General features: G+C 39.6%; 2 long non-coding RNA genes across 2 annotated transcripts in view; both read right to left on the reverse strand.

Annotated features, from left to right (window-relative positions):
* Positions 1–10,587, reverse strand: LOC134739055 (uncharacterized). Its single transcript, XR_010125505.1, has 3 exons — positions 10,452–10,587; positions 8,686–8,832; positions 1–7,560 (listed from the first exon to the last, which is right to left on the reverse strand). It is a non-coding gene; the product is annotated as an uncharacterized LOC134739055 (long non-coding RNA).
* A 1,456-nt stretch (positions 10,588–12,043) lies between these two features.
* LOC129025056 (uncharacterized) overlaps positions 12,044–17,969 on the reverse strand; it is an 84,737-nt gene continuing 78,811 nt past the window's right edge. The window contains exon 4 of the long non-coding RNA XR_010125504.1: positions 12,044–17,897. This is a non-coding gene — a long non-coding RNA (uncharacterized LOC129025056). The remainder of the gene's footprint in view (positions 17,898–17,969) is intronic.

The following is a 17,969-nucleotide window of genomic DNA, read 5'->3' on the forward strand; positions in this document are numbered from 1 at the left end:
ACTTATAATGAGAAATTCTATTATCATACAGGTCAGATATGTCAGTTGAGCAGAAAACACCCCACTTGCCCTATTAAGCAGGTTAAAGAGAATGCAAAATTATTAGATGAGTGCTTACGAAAATGTGGCACATATACACCATGGAATACTATGCAGCCATAAAAAAGGATGAGTTCATGTCCTTTGTAGCAACAGGGATGAAGCTGGAAACCATCATTCTGAGCAAACTATCACAGGGACAGAAAACCAAACACCGCATGTTCTCACTCATAGGTGGGAATTGAACAATGAGAACACTTGGACACAGGGCGGGGAACATCACACACCAGGGCCTGTCATGGGGTGGGGGCATGGGGGAGGGATAGCATTAGGAGAAATATCTAATGTAAATGACAAGTTAATGGATGCAGCAAACCAACACAGCACATGTATACATATGTAACAAACCTGCACGTTGTGCACGTGTACCCTAGAACTTAAAGTAGAATAACAATAAAAAAACAAGCTTACATACTGATATAAAGTCAATACATCTTTTGTTACATTATAAAGGAACAAGAGAGGATATGAAACAAAGATATTTGCTTAATATATGTATATTATACATAATATACATATACATATATAATCTTAATTTTAACACATAGAAAAGAAATACTCATGACAATTATGGTCTTTTTCTCCTTAACTGGTCATGTGGTCATAGCTGGTATTTTGAACAACTTATTTCCACAACCCATTCTCTATTCTCTTTGCTTGCAGCAAGCACCTCAGCTGATTGTAATTCCTTACCTGCTGGTGTGATCCAAACCTTCATTCCTGAAGGGTTTGGGTCATTTGTTGTTCTGCCTGGATTGGGTCATTGCAGTTTTCCATTGACCCTTAATCATAGGTTGTGGTAATATTAAGTGACTCCCTAGAAGATCTTCTGTATTCCATAAATACTCTGTCTTACCTCCACTGGGGTACAGTAGTCTACCTTCTCCTTGGTAGTTTGGACCAATTACATAGGTCCACTAGGCAATTTGCCACTTTCTTGGTTGCAGGAGGAATCAGATGCAACGTCTTATTATTTGCCTTAGGAAGGACATCTTGGCATGCCCCACACCACATAACCCCTAGAAATTTTAAAGAGGTTGAAGCCTCCTGAATTTTAGTTGGATTTATTTTCTACCTTCTGAAATGCAAATGTCTTAGCAATAAGTGTAAAGTATTTGTTACTTTTTGCTCATTAAGTCCAATCAGCAAATGTCTTCAATGTAATAGGTCTGTGAAATATCTTGTGGAAGAGAAAAGCAATCAAGATCCCTTTAAACTAAATTATGATGTAGTGCTAGAGAGTTAATTGCCAGATTATTAACTGCCTAGCAGGTACCAGGAGATGTGTTAATTTGCTCAAGCAGTGAATCCACATCTAGTGGAGGAGATTCCATTGGAATCATCACTTGTTTAATTTTATGATATTCCACTGTAATTTTCCAAGACCCATCTCTCTTCTGCACAGGTAAAATAGAAGAGTTGAATGGGGAATGTGGTAGGAATCAACATCTTTGAATCTTTCAAGTCTTTGATGGTGGCATTAATGTCTACAATCCTTCCAGAGATGCAGTATTGCTTTTGATTTACTATTTTCCTTGGTATACACAACTCTAATTGCTTCTATTTGGCCTTTCTCACTATAATAGCTTTCACTCTTCTGGTTAGAAAACCAGTGTTGAGATTCTTCTAGCTGCTAATTATTTCTATTCTAATGATGCATTCTGGAGCTAGAGAAATAACCACAGAATGGGTTCAGGGACCTACTGGACTCACCGCAAGATAGACCTCAGCAAAGACTTTATTGATCACCTGACCTCCATAGCCCTTAATCTGACTAGAGAGCCTCCCCTTCATTCAAGGGTTTCTGGGTTTGTAAACTGGATGAAGCCTGAAAATTAATTGAGTGTTGTGGTGTTTTTTTTTTTTTTTGCTTTTATGATTCAAATTAGACTTTTGTTTATTTGACCTGGATATGTTATGGTTATACAGATCAAGTAAAGGTTTAGTAGCTTTCGCATCTATTTCACTTATGGAAACACAACAATTAACTAGCCAACACCATAGTTCTGCGTGAGTCAGATTATTCTGATTGGGGCTTTTACACAGCTGTCCATTACAGTAATTATACTCACCTTTCTTTTAATGATTGTGTGCCACAACTTCACCCCTGCTATCTCAAGATCCAATTATACCTATTGCATTTAAGTTTTCCAGTTGAGTGATTGCAGGTTTCACCGTAAGATCTGTCCTACAGAGAAAAGCAGTCATGGAGCTCTTCAAGGATGCTGGGGATCCCCTCACAAATCTATTTCCCAAAGCACTGGTGAAAGTTACACTTTCTAGACTCTTCCAGTGTTGATGACTAAGCCTTAAAAGACAAATCTACTCTAGTATTTTAATCTCCCTAATCCTGTGAATTTCTTCTTCTCCATTAAACCAAGGGTGTTTGGATATTTCCAAGTCACTCATAATTGGCCGTCTTTTTTTTTAAAACATGAATTTATTCAGCCCATAATTCCAGAACTTGCATAAATGAAAGAGTTAAAAAACAGCAGAGACTGTATCTGTGTGGTATAGGCTTTAAGAGCAATGACAGCTCAAGAAATAGGAGCGAGCAATGTAGGGAAGGAAAAACTATGAGCTGTTTTATTAGGTATGTGAGTCTAAAATTTAGATGAGGTGTTATTAAAAGAGAAAAGGTATCAAAGGTATGAAGATCATACTTGAGGAAATTCCCAGAGAAAGACTTTAATATAGATAATGCAATACAATCAGGACATAATTATCTGATGGTTAATTTTTAAAAATACTACTTTTAGTAGACTGTTATGCAGTAAAATGGGACAATAGTGGTCATAGACTTAATAAGGATTAAATTAAGTGACCAATAAAGTGATTATGCAGTAAAATGAAAGAATAGTGGTAACAGACTGTTAATAAGGATTAAATTAAGTGATCAATTAAGTAATTATTAAATAATTATTTTTTAAAATTATACTTTAAGTTCTGGGGTACATGTGCAGAATGTGCAGTTTCGTTACATAGGTATACACATGCCATGGTGGTTTGCTGCACCCATCAACCCATCACCTACATTAGTTATTTCTAATTCTATCCCTCCCCTAGCCCCCCACACCCTGACAGGTCCCAGTGACAGATGTTCCCCTCCCTGTGTCCATGTGTTTTCATTGTTCAACTCCCATTTATAAGTGAGAAAATGTGGTGTTTGGTTTTCTGCTCTTGTTTTAGTTTGCTGAGAATTATGGTTTCCAGTTTCATCCATGTCCCTGCAAAGGACATGAACTCATCCTTTTTTATGGCTGCATAGTATTCCATGGTGCATATGTGCCACATTTTCTTTATACAGTCTATCATTGATGGGTATTTGGGTTGGTTCCAAGTCTTTGCTATTGTGACTAGTGCCACAGTCAGCATACGTGTGCATGTGTCTTTATAGTAGAATGATTTATAATCCTTTGGGAATATACCCAGTATTTGGATTGCTGGGTCAAATGTATTTCTGGATCTAGATCCTTGAGGAATTGCCACACTGTCTTCCACAATGGCTGAACTAATTGACACTCCCACCAACAGTGTAAAAGCATTCCTATTTCTCCACATCTTCTCCAGCATCTGTTATTTTCTGGCTTTTTAATGATCACCATTCCAACTGGTGTAAGATGGTATCTCATTGTGGTTTTCATTTGCATTTCCCTAATGACCAGTGATGATGAGCTTTTTTTCATACCTTTGTTTGTTGCATAAATGTCTTCTTTTGAGAAGTGTCTGTTCATATCCTTCACCCACTATTTGATGGCATAGTTTGATTTTTCTTGTAAATTTGTTTAAGTTCTTTGTATATTCTGGATATTAGCCCTTTTGTCAGATGGATGGATTGCAAAAACGTTCTCCCATTCTATAGGTTGCCTGTTCACTCTGATGATAGTTTCTTTTGCTGTGTAGAAGCTTTTTCATTTAATTAGATCCCGTTTGTCAATTTTGGCTTTTGTTCCCATACCTTTTGGTGTTTTAGATGTAAGTCTTTGACCATGCTTATGTCCTGAATGGTATTGCCTAGGTTTTCTTCTAGGATTTTTATGGTTTTAGGTCTTACGTTTAAGTCTTTAATCCATCTTGAGTTAATTTTTGTATAAAGTGTAAGGAAGGGGTCCAGTTTCAGTTTTCTGCATATGGCTAGCCAGTTTTCCCAACACTGTTTATTAAATAGGAAATTCTTTCCCCATTGTTGTTTTTCTCAGGTTTGTCAAAGATCAGATGGTTGTAGATGTGTGGTGGTATTTCTGAGGCCTCTCTTCTGTTCCCTTGGTCTATATATCTGTTTTGGTACCAGTACCATGCTGTTTTGGTTATTGTAGCCTTGTAGTGCAGTGTGAAGTCAGGTAGTGTGATGCCTCCAGCTTTGTTCTTTTTGCTTAGAATTGTCTTGGCTATGGGAGCTGTTTTTTCATTCCATATGAAGTTTAATGTATTTCTTCCAAATCTGTGAAGAAAGTCAATGGTAGCTCAATGGGGATAGCATTGAATCTATAAGTTACTTTGGGCAGTAAGGCCATTTTTACTATATTGATTCTTTCTATCCATGAGCATGGAATGTTCTTTCATTTGGTTGTGTCCCTTTTTATTTCCTTGAGCAGTGGTTTGTAGTTCTCCTTGAAGAGGTCCATCACATTCCTTGTAAGTTGGATTTCTAGGTATTTTATTCTCTTAGTAGCAATTGTGAATGGGAGTTAACTCATGGTTTTGCTCTCTGTTTATCTATTATTGGTATATAGGAATGCTTGTGATTTTTGCACATTGATTTTGTATCCTGAGACTTTGCTGAAGTTGCTTATCAGCTTAAGGAGATTTTGGGCTGAGACAATGGGGTTTTCTAAATGTACAATCATGTTATCTGCAACAGAGACAATTTGACTTCCTCTCTTCCTATTTGAAAACCCTTTATTTCTTTCTCTTGCCTGATTGCCCTGGCCAAAACTTCCAATACTATGTTGAATAGGAGTGGTGAGACAGGGCATTCTTGTCTTGTGACAGTTTTTAAAGGAAATGCTTCCAGTTTTTTCCCATTCAGTATGATATTGGCTGTGAGTTTGTCATAAATAGCTCTTACTATTTTGAAGTATGTTCCATCAATACCTAGTTTATTGAGAATTTTTAGCATGAAGGCTGTTGAATTTGGTTGAAGGCCTTTTCTGCATCTATTAAGATATCAAGTGGTTTTTTTCATTGGTTCTGTTTATGTGATGGATTACATTTATCGATTTGCCTATGTTGAACCAGCTTTACATCCCAGGGATGGAGCCAACTTGATACTGGTGGATAAGATTTTTGATGTGCTGCTGGATTTGTTTTGTCAGTATTTCGCTGTGGATTTTCACATTGATGTTCATCAGGGATATTAGCCTGAAATTTTCTTTTCTTGTTGTGTCTCTTCCAGATATTGATATCAGGATGTTGCTGGCCTTATAAAATGAGTTAGGGAGTATTCCTTCTTTTTCTATTGTTTGGAATGGTTTTAGAAGATATGGTACCAGCTCCTCTTTATACCTCATCTAGAATTCTGCTGTGAATCTGTCTGTTCTTGGACTTTTTTTGGTTGGTAGGCTATTAATTACTTCCTCATTTTCAGAACTTCTTATTGGTCTATTCAGTGATTTGATGTCTTCCTGGTTTAGACTTGGGAGGGTGTGTATTTCTGGGAATTTATCAATTTCTTCTAGATTTTCTAGTTTATTTGTGTAGGGGGTTTATAGTATTCTCTGATGGTGGTTTGTATTTCTGTGAGATCACTGGTGATATCCATTCTATCAATTTTATTGCATCTTTTTGATTCTTCTCTACCTTTTCAGAAAACCAGGTCCTGGATTCATTGATTTATTGAATGGTTTTTCACCTTTTCAGAAAACCAGGTCCTGGATTCATTGATTTATTGAATGGTTTTTCATGTGTCCATCTCCCTCAGTTCTGCTCTGATCTTAGTTTTTTATTGTTTTCTGCTTGCTTTTGAATTTGTTTACTCTGGCTTCAGTAGTTCTTTTAATTTTGATGTTAGGGTGTCGATTTTAGATCTTTCCTGCTTTTGCTTGTGGACATTTAGTTCTAACAATTCCCCTCTTTACACTCCTTTAAATATGTCCCAGAGATTTTGGTACCTTGTCTCTTTGTTCTCACTGGTTTAAGAACATTTTTATTTCTGCATTAATTTTAATATTTACCCAGTAGTCACGCAGGAACCGGTTTTTCAGTTTCCATGTTGTTGTCCAGTTTTGAGTGAGTTTCTTAATCCTGAGTTGTAATTAGTTGTAATTTGGTTGCACTGTGGTCTGAAAGACTGTTATGATTTCCATTCTTTTGCATTTGCTGAGGAGTGTTTTACTTCCAATTATGTGGTCAATTTTAGAATAAATGCGATGTGGTGCTTAGAAGAATGTATATTCTGTTGATCTGGGGTGGAGACTTCTGTAGATGTCTATTAGGTCCACTTGGTCCAGAGCTGAGTTCAAGTTTTGAATATTCTTGTTAATTTTATGTCTCATTTATCTGTCTAGTATTGACAGTGGGGTATAAAAGTCTCCCACTATTATTGTGTGGGAGTCTAAGTCTCTTTGTAAGTCAGTAAGAACTTGCTTTATGAATCTGAGTGCTTCTGTATTTCTGCATATATGTTTAGGATAGTTAGCCCTTCTTGTTCCATTGATCCCTCTACCATTGTGGTAAAGGGATGAATATGGGCCCGCCTTGCTAGGTTGAGGAAGTTCTCTTGGATGATATCCTGAAGAGTGTCTTCAAACTTGGTTCCATTCTCCCCATCACTTTCAGGTACACCAATCCAATATGGATTTGGTCTTTTCACATAGCCCCATATTTCTTGGAGGCTTTGTTCATTTCTTGTTACTCTTTTTTCTCTAATCTTGTCTTCTTGCTTTATTTCATTGAGTTGATCTTCAATCTCCCATATCTTTTCTTCTGCTTTATCTATTTGGCTATTGGCACTTTTATATGCTTCATGAAGTTCCTGTGCTGTTTTTTCAGCTCCATCAGGTCATTTATATTCTTCCCTAAACTGGTTAATCTAGTTAGTAGTTCCTGTAACCTTTTATCAAGTTTCTTAGCTTCCTTGCATTGGGTTAGAACATACTCCTTAGCCTGGAGGAGTTTGTTATTACCCACCTTCTGGAGCCTACTTCTGTCAATTTGTCAAACTCATTTTCCGTCCAGTTTTGTTCTCTTGCTGGTGAAAAGTTGTGATCCTTTGGAGGAGAAGAGGCACTCTTGTTTTTGAAATTTTCAGCCTTTTTGCACTGGTTTCTCCCCATCTTCTTGTATTTATCTACCTTTGGTCTTTGATATTGGTGACCTTCAGATGGGGACTCTGTGTGGATGTGCTATTCCTTTCTGTTGGTTAGTTGTATTTCTAACAGCCAGGCCCCTCTGCTGCAGGTCTGCTGGAGTTTGCTGGAGGTCCACTCCAGACCCTGTTTGTCTGGGTATCACCAGCGGAAGCTGCGGAACAGAAATGATTGTTTCCTGTTATTTCCTCTGGAAGCTTCGTCCTACAGGGGCACCTGCCAGATGCCAGCCAGAGCTCTCCTGTATCAGGTGTCTGTCAGTTCCTACTGGGAGCTGTCTCTCAGTCAGGATACACGGAGGTCAGGGACCCACTTGGGGAGACAGTCTGACCCTTATCAGAGTTCAAATGCTGTGCTGGGAGATCTGCTGCTCTCTTCAGAGCCATTAGGAAGGGATGTTTTAGTCTGCTGAAGCTGCGCCCACAGCCACCCCTGCCCTCTGGTGCTCTGTCCCAGGGAGATGGGGGTTTTATCTGTAAGCCTCTGACTAGGGCTGTTGCCTTTTTTTTCAGAGATGTCCTGCCCAGAGAGTAGGAATCTAGAGAGACAGTCTGGCCACAGTGGCCTTGCTGGGCTGCGGTGGGCTCCACCCTGTTCAAACTTCCTAGCAGCTTTGTTTACACTGTGAGGGTAAAACTGCCTACTCAAGCCTCAGCCATGGTGGATGCCCCTCCCCCCACCAAGCTCGAGTGTCCCAGGTTGATATTAGACTGCTGTGCTGGCAGCGACAATTTCAAGCCATTGGATCTTGGCTTGCTGGGCTCCGTGGAGGTGGGATCTTTTAGATCTTTCCTGCTTTTGCTTGTGGGCATTTACTGCTTGGCAGGTGGGACCTGCCAAGCCAGACCACTTGGTTACCTGGCTTCAGCCCCCTTTCCATGGGAGTGAATAGTTCTGTCTCACTGGTGTTCCAGGCACCACTGGGATATGGAAAAAAAGAAAAAACTCCTGCTGCTAGCTCAGTCTCTGCCCAAATGGCAGCCCAGTTTTGTGCTTGAAACCCAGGGCCCTGGTGGCATGGGCACTATAGTGAATCTCCTGGTCTGCGGGTTGCAAAGACTGTGGGAAAAGCCCAGTATCTGGGCTGGAGTACACCATTCCTCAGGCACAGTCTTTCACAGCTTCCCTTGGGTAGAGGAGAGAATTCCCCAACCCCTTGCACTTCCCAGGTGAGGTGATGCCCCACCCTACTTTGGCTCACCCTCCATGGGCTGCACCCACTGTCTAACCAGTCCCAATGAAATGAATCAGGTATTTCAGTCAGAAATGTAGAAATCACCTGCCTTCTGTGTTGATCTCACTGGGAACTGCAGACCAGAGATTTTTCTATTTGGCCATCTTGCCAGCCAGCAGTTGTCCATCTTTTTGATCCAGTTTTCAGCCAGGAAACTACACCAACTGTTAGAGCCCTTTCTAACTCCCCAAGCTGCAACATTAAATACAGAATTTCTACTTGGTGGTCACAAATGAACAAATTCAGCCTGATGCAACTTTATATTTCTTCCACCTCCATTTCATACCTTAATATGCATTCCCAGAAAAGTGCCCTGAATATCTACTTGTATCAATTAGAAAACTTAGGTTTATTTTTGAAGTGTAAAGTGCTCCTTCATTGGTCACACTTTATTCCATACATTTAGGGATCTGCTGGAACTTGATTATATTTATGGATCTAGAAGCAAAGTTGGGTGGTGAGGGTTGGTCCCAAGGAGAATCAGCATTGTCATGCTTGGAAACTGCCTCTATGGAGACTATTATCATTCCATTAGATAGAAGTGGAAAGGCCAATACCACTATGAGTGGGGACAGTGCTACCACTGGGAGATTGAAAGGCTACTTCCACTGGCAAAAAAAACAAAACAAAACAAAACAAAACAGCAACAACAAAACACCTCATTAAAATTTAAAAGCTCAATGTCTCTTGCGTCATTGAGTTTTTCTATGCATCACCATCTCAATTTACATGATCCCATTTTTTCCCAGTCTGTGACTCACTTTCACATTAGATACCCTGAGAGGCTGGCATTTAAACTCTCTTTGTAATTCAGGAAATTCCATGATAAGAACATGTGTTTGATTTTCATTATGCTCAGTCCTGTGGCTACAGGAGATAAGCTTCTCTCTGAGGGCATAGCTTAAAGCTCTTAGGTCATTTACCCAGTTCTTAAGCTAGGAATTCAAATCCCTGAGCTCATCCTTTAATTTTTTAATCACTTTGTCCATTGACATTACGAGAAACCAACCAATGTCATTATATTTCTTAGTTTTCCACAAATGTTCAAAAGTATTATATACAGAGTCACTAAGTTCGTTGACTCTTATATGTGGTTGATTAGAACTATACAATAGTAATATTTTGCATATGTCTATTGACGGATCACACCATGGACTATTATTGCTCTCTATATGATCTTGAATAGGGAGTCCTTAGCATTTTAAAATCTAATCAAATTAGTCAATTCCAGAAACTCTAAAGTCAATTCAGGAAACTTATCCTTAAAATTTTGTTGCTCTAGAACCACTTCTGGTACCAAAATCTGTATTATTCATGGTTCTTCAGAGAAACAGAATGAAAAGTACATATATATATATAAGAAGTTAGTTATTATGGGAATTGGGTCATGTGATTATGGACATGGAGAAGTCCCACAAAATATCATTTGCAAGTTGGAGAACCAGGGAAGTTTATGCTATAGCTCAGTCCAATTCTGAAATCCTGAGACACTGGGGGGACACAGTTGCAAGTACCAGAGTCTGAAGGCTGAAAAATGTAGAATTCTGACCTCCAAGCATAAAAGAAGTTGGGTTTCCCTGCTCAAAAAAGAGAGATAAGTTTGCCTTTCATCTGCCTTTTTGTTATATTTGGGCCGCCAACCAATAAGATGATGCCTACCCACATTTGGTGAGGATAGATTTTCCTTACTCAGTCCATTGATTTAACTTCCAATCTCCTCTGGAAATACACTCACAGACATACCCAGGAATAATGCTTTACCCACTAGGTTGGTATCTCTTAACTTAGTTAAGTTGATGCTTAAAACTAACCAGTACAGTGATCATCTCTGACCACTGGCTATGACCATCTTTAGCACTTAGTGAGTTGCCATGTGCCTGAAATCACTCTCTTCATATAAACTTTGCTCATTTTCTTTTTTAGAGTTCAAGCCCCTGCTCACTACAAGATACCTAGAAAGAAGAAAAAAAAAAATCAGTAAATATGGCAGCAATATTTACATCTCAGAGAAGTAATCTTTTTATTAGGTCAGTGCAAAAGTAATTGTGATTTTGACACTACTTTAGATGACAATAACTGCAAATTACATTTGCACCAAACCACTAATTTGTGGAATGGTTTATCTTCTTCATTGCAATCTTCCCATTCAAGACTGAGCTTGGAAATTTGTTCTTGTAGAATTAAATTATCATATATATATATATTTTAGACGGGATCTTGCACTGTGGCCCAGGTTGGAGTCCAGTGGTGCAGTCTTGGCTCAGTGCAACCTCCGTTTCCTGGGCTCAGGTGATCCTCCAATATCAGCTTACTGAGAAGCTGGGACTACAGGCATACAAACCACACCCAGTGAATTTTTTTGTTTTCAGTAAAGATGGGGTTTTGCTTGTTGCTCAGGTGGATCTTGAACTCCTGCGCTCAAGTGATCTGCCTGCCTCAGCCTCCCAAAGGGTTGGGATTACAGGTGTGAGCCACCACAACGAGCATTAAAATATTTTCAAAATAAAAAAAATAAATTCACTCAGAAACATTTTGTAATCCTTTGTGGATATGGAATGAATATCAAACATGCTAACAATATAGACTATTGAATACAGTTTTTTAAATTTTATTATTATTATACTTTAAGTTTTAGGGTATGTGTGCACAACATGCAGGTTTGTTACATATGTATACATGCGCCATGCTGGTGTGCTGCACCCATTAACTCGTCATTTAGCATTAGATATATCTCCTAATGCTATCCCTCCACCCTCCCTCCACCCCACAACAGGCCCCGGAGTGTGATGTTCCCCTTCCTGTGTCCATGTGTTCTCAATGTTCAATTCACACCTATGAGTGAGAACATGCGGTGTTTGGTTTTTTGTGCTTGTGATAGTTTGCTGAGAATGATGGTTTCCAGCTTCATCCATGTCCCTACAAAGGGCATGAACTCATGCCTTTTTGTGGCTGCATAGTATTCCATGGTGTATATGTGCCACATTTTCTTAATCCAGTCTATCGTTGTTGGATATTTCGGTTGGTTTCAAGTCTTTGCTATTGTGAATAGTGACACAATAAACATACGTGTGCATGTGTCTTTATAGCAGCATGATTTATAATCCTTTGGGTATATACCCAGTAATGGGATGGCTGGGTCAAATGGTATTTCTAGTTCTAGATCCCTGAGGAATCGCCACAATGACTTCCACAATGGCTGAACTAGTTTACATTGCCACCAACAGTGTAAAAGTATTCCTATTTCTCCACATCCTCTCTAGCACCTGTTGTTTCCTGACTTTTTAATCATCGCCATTCTAACAGGCGTGAGATGGTATCTCATTGTGGTTTTGATTTGCATTTCTCTGATGGCCAGTGATGATGAGCATTTTTTCGTGTGTTTTTTGGCTGTATAAATGTCTTCTTTTGAGAAGTGTCTGTTCCTATCCTTTGCCTACATTTTGATGGGGTTGTTTGTTTCTTTCTTGTAAATTTGTTTGAGTTCTTTGTAGATTCTGGATAGCAGCCCTTTGTCAGATGAGTAGGTTGCAAAAATTTTCTCCCATTCTTTAGGTTGCCTATTCACTCTGATGGTGGTTTCTTTTGCTGTGCAGAAGCTCTATAGTTTAATTAGATCCCATTTGTCAATTTTGGCTTTTGTTGCCATTGCTTTTGCTGTTTTAGATATGAAGTCCTTGCTCATGCCTATGTTCTGAATGGTATTGCCTAGGTTTTCTTCTAGGATTTGTATGGTTTTATGTCTAACATGTAAGTCTTTAATCCATCTTGAATTAATTTTTGTATAAGGTGTAAGGAAGGGATCCATTTTCAGCTTTCTACCTATGGCTAGCCAGTTTTCCCAGCACCATTTATTAAATAGGGAATCCTTTCCCCATTGCTTGTTTTAGTCAGGTTTGTCAAAGATCAGATAGTTGTAGAATGTGGCATTATTTCTGATGGCTCTGTTCTGTTCCATTGGTCTATATCTCTGTTTTGGTACCAGTACCATGCTGTTTTGGTTACTGTAGCCTTGTAGTATAGTTTGAAGTCAGGTAGTGTGATGCCTCCAGCTTTGTTCTTTTGGCTTAAGATTGAATTAGCAATGCAGGTTCCTTTTTGGTTCCATATGAACTTTAAAGTTGTTTTTTCCAACTCTGTGAAGAAAGTCATTGGTAGCTTGATGGGGATGGCATTGAATCTATAAATTACCTTGGGCAGTATGGCCATTTTCACGATATTGATTCTTCCTACCCATGAGCATGGAATGTTCTTCCATTTGTTTGTATCCTCTTTTATTTCATTGAGCAGTGGTTTGTAGTTCTCCTTGAAGAGTTCCTTCACATCCCTTGTAAGTTGGATTCCTAGGTATTTTATTCTCTTTGAAGCAATTGTGAATGGGAATTCATTCATGATTTGGCTCTCTGTTTGTCTGTTATTGGTGTATAAGAATGCTTGTGATTTTTGCACATTGATTTTGTATCCTGAGACTTTGCTGAAGTTGCTTATCAGCTAAAGGAGATTTTGGGCTGAGATGATGGGCTTTTCTAGGTATACAATCATGTCATCTGCAAACAGGGACAATTTGACTTCCTCTTTTCCTAATTGAATGCCATTTATTTCCTTCTCCTGCCTGATTGCCGTGGCCAGAACATCCAACACTGTGTTGGTGAGAGAGGGCATCCTTGTCTTGTGCCAGTTTTCAAAGGGAATGCTTCCAGTTTTTGTCCATTCAGTATGATTTTGGCTGTGGGTTTGTCATAGATAGCTCTTATTATTTTGAGATACATCACATCAATACCTAATTTATTGAGAGTTTTTAGCATGAAGGTTGTTGAATATTGTCAAAGACCTTTTCCGCATCTATTGAGATAATCATGTGGTTTTTGTCTTTGGTCTGTTTATATCCTGGACTACGTTTATTGATTTGCGTATATTGGACCAGCCTTGCATCCCAGTGATGAAGCCCGCATGATCATGCTGGATAAGCTTTTTGATGTGCTGCTGGATTCGGTTTGCAGTATTTTATTGAGGATTTTTGCATCAATGTTCATCAAGTATATTGGTCTCAAATTCTCTTTTTTGTTGTGTCTCTGCCAGGCTTTGGTATCAGGATGATGCTGGCCTCATAAAATGAGTTAGGGAGGATTCCCTCTTATTCTATTGATTCGAACAGTTTCAGAAGGAATGGTACCAGCTCCTCCTTGTACCTCTGGTAGAATTTGGCTGTGAATCCATCTGGTCCTGGACTTTTTTTGTTTGGTAAGGTATTAATGATTGCCTCTATTTCAGAGCCTGTTATTGGTGTATTCAGAGATTCAACTTCTTCCTGGTTTAGTCTTGGGAGAGTGTTTGTGTCGAGGAATTTATCCATTTCTTCTAGATTTTCTAGTTTATTTGCATAGAGGTGTTTGTAGTATTCTCTGATGGTAGTTTGTACTTCTGTGGGATTGGTGGTGATATCCTCTTTATCATTTTTTATTGCTTCTATTTGATTCTTCTCTTTTCTGCTTCATTAGTCTTACTAGTAGTCTATCAATTTTGTTCATCTTTTCATAAAACCAGTTCCTGAATTCATTGATTTTTTGAAGGGTTTTTTATGTCTCTATTTCCTTCAGTTCTGCTCTGATTTTAGTTATTTCTTGCCTTCTGCTAGCTTTTGAATGTGTTTGCTCTTGCTTCCCTAGTTCTTTTAATTGTGATGTTAGGGTGTCAGTTTTATATCTTTCCTGCTTTCTCTTGTGGGCATTTAGTGCTATAAATTTCCCTCTACACACTCCTTTGAATGTGTCCCAGAGATTCTGGTATGTTGTGTCTTTGTTCTCGTTGGTTTCAAAGAACATCTTTATTTTTGTCTTCATTTCATTATGTACCCAGTAGTCATTCAGGATCAGGTTGTTCAGTTTCCATGTATTTGAGCAGATTTGAGTGAGTTTCTAATTCTGAGTTCTAGTTTGATTGCACTGTGGTCTGAGAGACTGTTACAATTTCTATTCTTTTACATTTGCTGAGGAGTGCTTTACTTCCAACTATGTGGTCAATTTTGGAATAGATTGGTGTGGTGCTGAAAAGAATGTATATTCTGTTGATTTGGGGTGGGAGTTCTGTAGATGTCTATTAGGTCCATGTGGTGCAGAGCTGAGTTCATTTCCTGGATATCCTTGTTAACTTTCTGTCTCATTGATCTGTCTAATGTTGACAGTGGGGTGTTAAAGTCTCCCATTATTATTGTTTATTATTATTATTATACTGTAAGTTTTAGGGTACATGTGCACAGTGTGCAGGTTTGTTACATATGTATACATGGGCCATGTTGGTGTGCTGCACCCATCAGCTCATCATTTACCGTTAGGTATATCTCCTAATGCTATCCCTTCCCCCTCCCCCCATCCACAACAGACCCCAGAGTGTGATGTTCCCCTTCCTGTGTCCATGTGTTCTCGTTGTTCAGTTCCCACCTATGAGTGAGAACATGCGGTGTTTGGTTTTTTGTGCTTGTGATAGTTTGCTGAGAATGATGGTTTCCTGCTTCATCCATGTCGCTACAAAGGACATGAACTCATCATTTTTTATGGCTGTGTAGTATTCCATGGTGTATATGTGCCACATTTTCTTAATCCAGTCTATTGTTGTTGGACATTTGGGTTGGTTCCAAGTCTTTGCTATTGTGAATAGTGCCACTATAAATATACATGGGCGCATGTCTTTATAGCAGCATGATCTACAATCTTTTGTGTATATACCCAGTAATGGGATGGCTGGGTCAAATGGTAAGTCTCTTTGTAGGTTACTAAGGACTTGCTTTATGAATCTGGGTGCTCCTGTATTTGGTGCATGTATATTTAAGATAGTTAGCTCTTCTTGTTTAATTCTTTCCTTTACCATTATGTAATGGCCTTCTTTGTCTCTTTTGATCTTTGTTGGTTTAAACTCTGTTTTATCCAAGACTAGGATTGCAACACCTGCTTTTTTTTAGTTTTCCATTTGCTTGGTAGATCTTCCTCCATCCCTCTATTTTGAGCGTATGTGTGTCTCTGCATGTGAAATGGGTTTCCTGAATACAGCACACTGATGGGTCTTGACTCTTTATCCAATTAGCCAGTCTGTGTCTTTTAATTGGAGCATTTAGCCCATTTACATTTACGGTTAATATTGTTATGTGTGAATTATATCCTGTCATTATGATATTTTCTGGTTATTTTCCTCATTAGTTGATGCAGTTTCTTCCTAGCCTTGATGTTCTTTACAATTTGGCATGTTTTTGCAGTGGCTTGTACTGGTTCTTCCTTTCCATGTTTAGTGCTTCCTTCAGGAGCTCTTTTAGGGCAGGCCTGGTGGTGACAAAATCTCTCAGCATTTGCTTGTCTGTAAAGGATTTTATTTCTCCTTCACTTATGAAGCTTAATTTGGCTGGATATGAAATTCTGGATTGAAAATTGTTTTCTTTAAGAAGGTTCAATATTGGCCCCCACTCTCTTCTGGCTTGTAGAGTTTCTGCCAAGAGATCAGCTGTTAGTCTGATGGGCTTCCCTTTGTTGGTAACCTGACCTTTCTCTCTGGCTGCCTTAACATTTTCTCCTTCATTTCAACTTTGGTGAATCTGACAATTATGTGTCTTGGAGTTGCTCTTCTCAAGGAGTATCTTTGTGGCATTCTCTGTATTTCCTGAATTTGAATGTTGGCCTGCCTTGCTGGATTGGGGAATTTCGCCTGGATAATATGCTGCAGAGTGTTCTCCAACTTGGTTCCATTCTCCCCATCACTTTCAGATGCACCAATCAGACATAGATTTCGTCTTTTCACATAGTCCCATACTTCGTGGACTTTGTTCATTTCTTTTTATTCTTTTTTCTCTAATCTTCTCTTCTTGCTTCATTTCATTCATTTCGTCTTCCATCACTGATACCTTTTCTTCCAGTTGATCGCATCAGCTACTGAGGCTTGTGCATTCATCACATAGCTCTTGTGCCATCATTTTCAGCTCCATCAGGTCCTTTAAGGGCTTCTCTGCATTGGCTATTCTAGTTAGCCATTCATCTAATTTTTTTCAAGGTTTTTAATTTCTTTGCCATTGGTTCAAACTTCCTCCTTTAGCTCAGAGTAGTTTGATCTTCTGAAGCCTTCTTCTCTCAACTCATCAAAGTCATTCCCTGTCCAGCTTTGTTCAGTTACTGGTGAGGAGCTGCATTCCTTTGGAGGAGCAAGGTGCTCTGATTTTTAGTTTCCAGTTTTTCTGCTCTGATTTTCCCCATCTTTGTAGTTTTATCTACATTTCGTGTTTGATGATGGTGACATACAGATGAGTTTTTGGTGTGGATGTCCTTTCTCTTTGTTAGTTTTCCTTCTAACAATCAGGACCCTCAGCTGCAGGTCTGTTGAATTTTGCTGGAGGTTCACTCCAGACCCTGTTTGCCTGGGCATCAGCAGTGGTGGCTGCAGAACAGTGGATATTGGTGAACTGCAAATGCTGCTGCCTGATCATTCCTCTGGAAGTTTTGTCTCAGAGGAGTACCTGGTTGTGTGAAGTGTCAGTCCACCCCTACTGGGGGGTGCCTCCTAGTTTGGCTACTCAGGGGTCAGGGATCCACTTGAGGAGTCAGTCTGCCTGTTCTCAGATCTCAAGCTGCGTGCTGGGAGAACCACTACTCTCTTCAAAGCTGTGAGACAGGGACATTTAAGTCTGCAGGGGTTACTGCTGCCTTTTGTTTGTTTGTGCCCTGCCCCCAGAGGTGGAGCCTACAGAGGCAGGCAGGCCTCCTGGAGCTGTGCTGGGCTTCACCCAGTTCGAGCTTCTGGCTGCTTTGTTTACCTACTCAAGCCTCGGCAATGGCAGGCACCCCTTCCGCAGCCTCGCTGCCACCTTGAAGTTTGATCTCAGACTGCTGTGCCAGCAATGAGTGAGGCTCTGTGGGCATAGGACCCTCTGAGCCAGGTGCAGGATATAATCTCCTGGTGTGCTGTTTGTTAAACCCATTGGAAAAGTGCAGTATTATGGTGGGAGTGACCCGATTTTCCATGTGCCATCTGTCACCCCTTTGTTTGACTAGCAAAGGGAATTCCCTGACACCTTGCACTTCCTGGGTGATGCGATGCCTCATCCTGCATTGGCTCATGCATGGTGCACTGCACCCAGTGTCCTGCACCCAGTGTCTGGCACTCCCCAGTGAGATGAACCTGGTACCTCAGTTGGAAATGCAGAAATCATCCGTCTTCTTCATCGCTCATGCTGGGAGCTGTAGACTGGCGCTGTTCCTGTGTGGCCATCTTGGCTCCACCCCTGACTATTGAATATAGATTAAAAAATGCAAGACTATAGAAATATGAAACAAAATATTAAAAATTATGAATATACA

Source organism: Pongo pygmaeus, chromosome X (genome assembly GCF_028885625.2).
Source record: "Pongo pygmaeus isolate AG05252 chromosome X, NHGRI_mPonPyg2-v2.0_pri, whole genome shotgun sequence".
Lineage (NCBI taxonomy): Eukaryota > Metazoa > Chordata > Mammalia > Primates > Hominidae > Pongo > Pongo pygmaeus.